Here is an 8,225-nt window from a genome sequence, read left to right on the forward strand (position 1 = left end):
CCCTCAGAATGGGAAGCAGAAAGTGAAAATCACCCTTAATCCCAACACACAGAGGTACCCCCCCCTCCACCTCCACTGAGAAAGAGCAAAGCAGCTCCCGACGGCCAGGAGCTGGCCTGGCGCTCACAGCTGGGCCTTGGTCTTCTCCTTGGAGCAAAACCAGTTTCGCAGAACAGCAACATCAGCCAAGGCCACTGTGACTGTGATGATCAAAACAAAAATGAAACCACCTCTGAAGGAGACAAAACAAGAGCGTTGTGCAAACCACAAAAATAACCAAACATCCCCCTATCCTGGCAAATGGGTGACCATGGTTTTTGTTTTTTTACCAATTATAGGCTCATTCCATTCATCTTGATAAGAATTGAGATATCCAATCTAAAAAAGCGCCCCTGCTTCCTGGCAGCATCTCCTCCAGAGCAGGGGCCTGCCTGCTCCAACCGTCTCCACAGCACTGACCCTAAGGCCAGATCTGATTCGAATTCCTTTCTATCGATAGCATCCTTGGGCCGAGACACTCCGACTGGCTGCCCATGGTGTGCGCTCTCCCTCCCTCCAACGAGCCAAAACCCCCACATGTGTTCCTGGTGGCCTTTGGCTAAAGAGCACTGACACCATAGATTTAGGAATATACTTATCCATAGGTTTCTCTATGCATATAGATATGCTTTTTTTGAAAATTCACTAACATTCTATTTTGCACTCCTTTTTGTTCAATTAATAATCTCCTAAAGTTATCATTTTAAAACAGCTCCATCTCTTGCTGTATGGATGTTGTAGACTCGCTAATACCACTGTCCAACTGTGTGATGTTCTATCTCTTCAAGCCCTTTGAGAAGAGGTTTGTATAGTTTTCTGGTGTCCGCCATGGGCTCCTGGCTCCCTTCAGACCAGTTCTGAAAGGGACCACCTCCTTACTAGGCTTTGGTGTGGGGAAGCCACAGGTAAGGGTGGACGTACTACAACCATTCTCACAGGGCGGGGCGTGTCCTCTCAGGTGTGGCAGGAGAAGTGGGCACAGGTTCAGAACCAAGCTTCGGCGCAGGCCCTGAAAGGAGGTTCTGCACCACACCCCGCTCCCAAGGTGACACCCACCTGAAGATCGGGGGTGTGGAACATATTCGACCCTCAGCTTTCAGAACAGCCACTGCACCAGAGGGAATTCCATGTGGGGTCATTGTATTTGAAACCTCTTTTGACAGATTTATGTTTCAAGGAAGTTTCTCCAGGGTGGTGAAGCCAACAAAATTCTGAAACAACAAGGTCAGTTCGGCTGTTAAAGAATTCAAGAGAAGTCTATTAACTCAATGCCAAGTAAGGGGCCTTGTGCTAGCTCCTCAGTGCTTCTCGGGCTTTGCTGTGCACCCAGTTCACCTGGAGATCCCGTTACAACCCCGTTTGATTTCACACATGTGAGGCGGGTCTGAGCGTCTGCCTTGCTAATGAGCTCCCAGGTGACATGGATGGGGCTGGAGGAGCCAGGCCCTTGCCCTCTGGCTAGGCCTCACGCCTAAACGTCTCCTGTAAATCCGCCCTCATTGCTTGCCAACAGAAGAAGGAGCAAGTGTGATGATCACCGAATGACATCTTAGACCTCAATTCCCAAGTACAAATACCTACAGCTGTGGTTCTCCCGCCTCAGAGAAGTCTTCAGGTCCCTTCAAGGGATGAAGCCACAGCTGAACACATGTCCTGCCCTCTGACCGTTAAAACAGGAGTCTTGATGTCACCGTGCAGCTGCACTCAGGTGACGTGGGGCGGCAGAGGCAGCGAGGGCTCCCACTTCCCCCAGCAGAGTTGTCTGGGAGCCTAAACATGCCTGTTTCCCAAAAGCCCCCTTGTCAGAAGCAAGTGACCCTACAGCCCAGGAGCCCCTGGACCGACACCCCGTCCATCTCTGTGATTATCTCCCTATTAATATTCATTATTTCAAACTGAGAGCTGAGAACACAAATAGGTTCAAAAGAATTTAGCTAACTTCATGAGCGGCAGACTTAGGAAGGGCTGCTAAGGGGGGCAGTCCAGCAATTTGGAGAGCAATCTCTAACCTGCTCGGGTACACCTTTCCCTCCCTCCTTCGCCTGGCGGGCCTTGCTCCCATCTGGCCGGACATTGCTCAGACCCTCTGGCACACCTCCAACTGCCACCTCAGCCCCCCTTTGACCCTCTCACTGGATCCAACAACAAGGGCAGCTGCAGAGGGGCCTCTGAACCATATTAGATGAATAGCAGCCAGCCTTCTGGCTACTCAGTCTTGCATCAGACAGTCCTGAGCTTCCATTTTCTTGCCCAGACATCACATTTCCATCCCTGCAGAAAGTTCTATTGCACGCCACTGTCTAGATGTTTCTCTCCCAAAACCAACAAGGTTCCCCAAGACACCTTACTGCCCCTGCAGGAAAAAACCAGGCAACAAATACCCACATCTACACCTACGCTGCAGACGGCACCCCCTGTTGTGCCGTGCACAGCCTGCACCGTCACACGCAGCAAACTCCAGGACGGTCCTTCACTGACCCCTCGACTTCCACTTGTCTGCCTTTTCCACTTCGACCACAGCCCCCCTATTTTTTCCCTTCCGGGAGAGGGTTGCATTTGCTCCTTGTATTGGTTTCCTGTAGCTGTTGTAACAAATTACCACAAATTGAGTGGCTTAAAAAACAAATTTATTCACTCACAGGTCTGGGAGCCAGAAACCCAAGGTCAGGGTGCCAGCAGGTGCTGCACTCTCTCTGGAGCCTCCCTTCCTTGCCTCTTCCAGCTCCTGGGGCTCCAGGCTTTTTTTGGGTTTCGGCTGCATAACTCCCATCTCTGCCTTTGTCCTCACGTGGCCCTCTCTGTATCTGTGAGTTCCCTTGGGCTCTTATAGGACACACCTGGATAATCCAGGAGGCTCTCATTGTGGAGTCTTGATTAATTACATCTGCAAAGACCCTTTTCAAAATAAGGCTGCACTCATAGGTTTGAGGGGCTAGGACATGAACATCGCTTTGGGGGAGCCGAAAGCCAACACACTGGAGCCTGGGTGCATGTGTATGCAGACTGCGGCCTCCATCTGGACACGCTCACTAGTCTTCTGGCCTACTTCCCCCTGAAACGAGCAGTTTGCACCTAAAGCAGAAGCTCTTGCTACCAGGTCCCTCACCCATTCCAGTGCCGTGGAGGCCAACCTGCTCCCTCCCATCTGAGAATCATCTGTAGGGGTCCCCACACCTTTTCTGACATCAGGCACAGGCTCATTTCTGTGTGACAGGCTGCAGCGGTCCAACCCACTGACATGCACCCTCTCACCGCGGCTCTGCCAAGCCAGCCCGCCGCCAAGCTTTGGGAGACTAGAGCCTGAATGAAGACTGGGCTGGAGGTGCAGGAGGGAAGGGAAGGGGAGAAAGAATAATCATAAGTAGTAGGTGTTAACTACTCACAGTCTCAGGGTGCCTGCCATGCGCCAGGTGCGATTTTCACTCTTTTATGATGAACATCCTCCTCCTCACAGCAGCCCAGGCAGCGGGGACTCTCATGCCCACGTCGGAGGCGAGGGATCTGAGGCAAAGAAGAATGAAGTAATGTGCCCCAGTCTGATCATTTTGGAACCAGGATTCGAACCAAGAAGACTCTGTGTCCAGACCGGTGTGTCTCAGTGGGTGGGGCATTGTCCCACAAGTGAAAGGTCACCAGCTGGAGTCCTAGCCAGGGCACACACCTGGGTTTTGGGTTTGGTTCCCAGTCAAGGTACGTAAGAGTGGCAACCATGTTTCTCTCCCTCCCTCCCTCCCTCCCTTCCCCTCTCTCCCTCCCTTCCCCTCTCTCTAAAAATAAATAAATTAAAAAAATTTTTTTAAAGACATTCAGTTGGTTGGATGTTTCTGGAGACGTGGAGGAGCTAAACAATTTGACAGAAGAAAGACAATTCTGAGAAATGCTAGAGTGCCTCCTCGGCACAGGAGGGGCAAGCAGAGCCTGATTCCTTTTTAACGGCTTTTTGTTGAGAGACTGTGACTCTTTGAATAGACTTGGAGCCCAGAGCTGGGCTGCCTGGGACCCAGGATGCCTGGCCTCCGCCTCCCTCCATGCTCCCCCAGCCAGCCAACAGACTGCAGGGGCAAATAGATGAAGTTCACAGTTCACGGTCAGAAGACACTCTCCCTTCCCTCCCAGCTATCTCTCCTCCAGCCTTCCCCGATCCCACCCCCAGTCTCTCCCCACCACACTCACCTGAAAGTTTCTCGTCACCTTCAAGCTGTGAGGTGTTGAGGGGGAGGAGTAGCACCCCAAGGTGGCGGGAGTGTCAGAGAGCATGAGAAATACCGAGACCAACCGGGGGAGATAAGGAGGACTCGCCCTCCTCTGTGTGGAGAGATCTGAGAAGGGCTAAGGGGGCAGGGACAGCATCTAGCATCCCTTGGGAGGCAGGGAGGTGACATCATGGGGGCCTAGATCCCACAGCTTTATCAAAGTGAACCAACCACATGGGCTAGATTTCAGAGGTTGGTTTTCACTCTGTCAAAAATGACCAAACGAGACTTGCAAAAGCAGGAACTGGGGGCGATGCCCAGCGCGCTGAGATCACCCCTGGCCTGGCGCTGCAGGGCTCGCCCCGCGCTGTGCGAGGAGGGCTGAGAGCCCAGAAGGAGAGCCCTGGGGTGGAAACAGAGAAGTCCGGCCATTTCCTCTCCGCATTGTTGTCTAGTGGAGATTTCAGGCACATGCCAAGTCTCGGAGGGAGCGAGGGAGACCAGCACCGAACGACAGGGGAATCACAGGGTTGACGGCAGACATTTCCTCCTGAGCCATACCAGACTTTTCCCGGGCAGCAAAGAGGAACAGACTGGGCCCGGGTTTTAGAGTCAGAGGGTTCTGGGTGGAATTTCTGACTTATTCATCCACTTACTGGGTGACCTGAGGAAAGTTCTATAACCTCTCTGGGCCTGTTTCACCCTCTGTTAAAAACGGGACCAAAAGCACCTCGAAAGATGATCCAAGAGATGCTCTGCTGATGGGCAGTCCTTCCCCACTTTCTCCACACTCCAGTGAGCACTCTTTCCACATTCAAGTTGAAACTTGTCGGGGCAGGCCTGCCCCTTCTTCTCCCTCCCTTCCTCCCTCCCCCCTGTTCCCTGGAACTGGACAGAACCACAGCCTCCCCACAGCAGTGGGAGGAGGGCTCTGGGGAGGGTCTACCCCCACCAGAGCTAGCACAGCAGGGGGCCTTCCAGGGTGCTGGCCCTGCAGCTAGCCAGGTAGGCTCCACTTGCTTCCTTGGGCTCCTGCAGAAGTTACTTACCCTCCCCTTCCCAGGGTACCTGTGGGTAGTACACAGATAACTAGCTGCCCACCTAATGCCCCTGGACTGGCACACCGTCCTGGCAGGAACGGCTGGGGATATTCAATGACCTCAGCCCCAGAGAATGTAGGGGAATTCAGTGAGGCGGGGCTGACACAACCAGGCCCGAAGGAGAGGTCAGCGCCTGGGCTGGGGAGTTTACAAGATCAGCTGAGGTGTGTCACAGTGATACTGTAGCCTGGGGGTCAGGGTGACCCCCCACCCCCACCAGCTGCTGGAGATGGGCCACCATCTAGTCTGGGGCCCTGGAGTCCTTGTAGATGTCACCATCCTGAGTCTGGCTTCTCCTGCATCTGGCAACTCCCTAGAGAAAACCGAATTGTTTTCAGGTTGTTTTCAAGGCTTCTTTCTGCAGCTGTTGGGCCCACCTGTTCCCCCAGAGGGATGGAGCTCCCCGAGGAGCCCCAGAGCCTTTCCCAGGGCCCCACTGAGCAGCCCTGCAGCCTCAGGCCGGGCCTCCTTGGAGTCCTGCCAACCTCTTTGCCAGACTTTGCTCCTCTGTCTTCTTCCCCTGCTGGGGTGCGTGCGTATGAGGCCCACCTAAGGTTGCCAGATTGAGCAAATAAAAATACACGATAGCCAGTTAAATCTGAATGTCAGATAAAAACAACAGAGTTTTCAGTATAAATACGCCCCATACAATAGTTGGAACTTATATTCGTCTTGTGTCTTATCTGGCAACCCCGATCCTACCTCATTCTTTAAATTCTAGGAATGTCCTTCTTCTCTGCTTCTTATCTGTGGGGAGACACTAAGACATCAGGGCACATGCAAGGCATTTGTGTTTTTCATCTTGTTGCAAAGATTAATCTGGTTCTGAAACTCAAACACAGTTGATGTTTGCAAACATTTCTTAAACTGAACTTTTAAACTATGTATTTCATAGTCACCCATTGTAATAAAAACCTCCAGTGGATCGTTCCTATTCCTTCCCTTGTCTTTATTTTTGTGACCTTGTGTGTTTTGAAAATGTCCTGCTGGTGTATAAGAAACTGCCCTATTCTGACCTTATTACCAAAGCTGTGGAGGGACAAGACTTTTAACCTTTCTCTTCTGTCTTCTCTAAGAAAATCCCAGCAGCATTCACCCTGTTTTCCTCTGGAAAGGGAAGCTGCCAGGAAGCTTTCTGGAGAGGGTGGGGATCTCACTGGTGAATGACAAGCCCCCTGGGGTATGCACACTCCTAAAATGATGCTCTCCACTGGGAGTGTGGGAGGCCCGAGGCCCAGTCCTATGGGCCAGGGCCACAGAGAAAAATCCAGGTGGGTAAGGCTTGGGACTGTGGGAACATGTCCCTTCTATTTTTGCCTCCTTCTGTTTCTTTTCCCACCCTTTGTTCCTAGGGTGATAGAAAGAGCGATGTTCCAACAACCACAGTCATAGGAGCAGGGAGTGGCCAGGGCTCCTCTGCGGCAGGCACAAAGGTTCTAGGTCTCTGCCACTGGGCATGTGGCAGGTACCTGAGCCACCTTCCACGTGCACCTCAGCGTGGACGGTCTGCCCTGGCAGCCACCTGGCCCCTCCGAGGCACAGCTGTTCCTCTGGGTTACTGTGGACGGACCCTCGGGAGCATCTCGGGCCCCCTCCAGGCAGTACCCCGGCAAGGAGCCGGCTAGGGCCCTCCCTGCCCTCTCAGAAAGACCAGCCTCAGCCCCAGCCCTGCTGAGGCTGAGTCCGGAAGTTCAGAAATCAGTCCTCTGACGTAGGTCCCGCTCAGCCCCGCCAGGCAGAGCCTCCCAGGCTGGCCCTGCAGCTCCAGCCGGGGATTCTCCCCTCCTCCTGCCCTCCTGCCTCTTTCCACGCCTCCCTGCCAGGATTCCCCAGGACCCTGTCAGGGTGCCTCAGGCCAACATCACACCCACCTGGGCTCCAAGTGTGAGACAATGTACGTGCCATCCTGGGGTAGTTCCGCCGAGCTCCCAGGCTGTCAGCAGGGCAACGGCTGGATGGCGCTCACCTGCCTTGCCTGTGGGCTGGCTGCGGAGGAAGCCCAGTGGTTAGGCTCTGGGTCTCGGACTAGAATTGGCGGATTCAAATCCTGGCTCTCCCACCTACTAAGTTAAGTTACTTAACTTCTCGGCACCTCAGTTTTCTCATCTGTGAAAGAGAGCTCACAATCACCCCTACTCCATAAAGCTGTTGTGACAGTTAAATGTGGCAATGCGTGTAAGGAGTTTAGAAAACGCCTGCCACGCCATGAACGCTTACCAAATGCTACTTCTTTGCTGTCACCTAGATTTGCCAGGTGTCCTCTGCAGTCATCGACCTTTGGTCCCTGCAGCGGGCAGTGCACAACACTAGGCACTAGAAAGGAGACGTAGAAATGGAGGCCGTGCTCCTCATTCTCTGCTCTCGGGTCCCCTTGGAGAAAGAAAACCTGAAAGTACCCGCACAGTCGGTTTCTGCTGTGCTTTGTGGCCACCTTTGCATGAATCCTTTGAATGTTCTTCCCGTGTTTGGAGAAAATCCCAAATTAGAGGGCCCATGCCCCCCACCCCAGGGTATAAGTCAGGAATTCGGGTCCCTCCCAACCCCTGCAGTGGGGAATATGCACGTGACCCAGGCTCCACCAGACCGGTTCACAGGAGACCTCACAGAGGCGGGAGACTTCCAGCACCTCTCCTCCATACTTTCCTACACTTTCCTATAGATGGTGTTTTGGCTGAACTGTGTTCCACACCCCGCCCACCCCCTGCCCCAACACAAAAGATATGTTGGAATCCTAACCCCCAGCACCTCAGAATGTGACCTGTTTTGGAGACAGGGTCTTTTCAGAGATAATAGTTAATGAGGTCATTAGGGTGAGCTCTAATCCAATATGACCAGTGTCTTTATTTTACAAAGGGGGAAATTTGGACACAGACACCCACAGGGAGTGTGTAGA

General features: G+C 53.0%; 1 long non-coding RNA gene across 1 annotated transcript; it reads right to left on the minus strand.

The window, feature by feature from the left end:
* Nucleotides 1-993: 993 nt before the first annotated feature.
* On the minus strand, nt 994-7,414 carry LOC123833359. The gene is made up of 3 exons (XR_006788219.1): nt 7,204-7,414; nt 3,423-3,540; nt 994-1,250 (listed from the first exon to the last, which is right to left on the minus strand). It is a non-coding gene; the product is annotated as an uncharacterized LOC123833359 (long non-coding RNA).
* Nucleotides 7,415-8,225: the final 811 nt, after the last annotated feature.

Source organism: Phyllostomus hastatus, unplaced genomic scaffold (genome assembly GCF_019186645.2).
Source record: "Phyllostomus hastatus isolate PE091 unplaced genomic scaffold, TTU_PhHast_1.1 phas_scaffold_21, whole genome shotgun sequence".
Classification (NCBI taxonomy): Eukaryota; Metazoa; Chordata; class Mammalia; order Chiroptera; family Phyllostomidae; genus Phyllostomus; species Phyllostomus hastatus.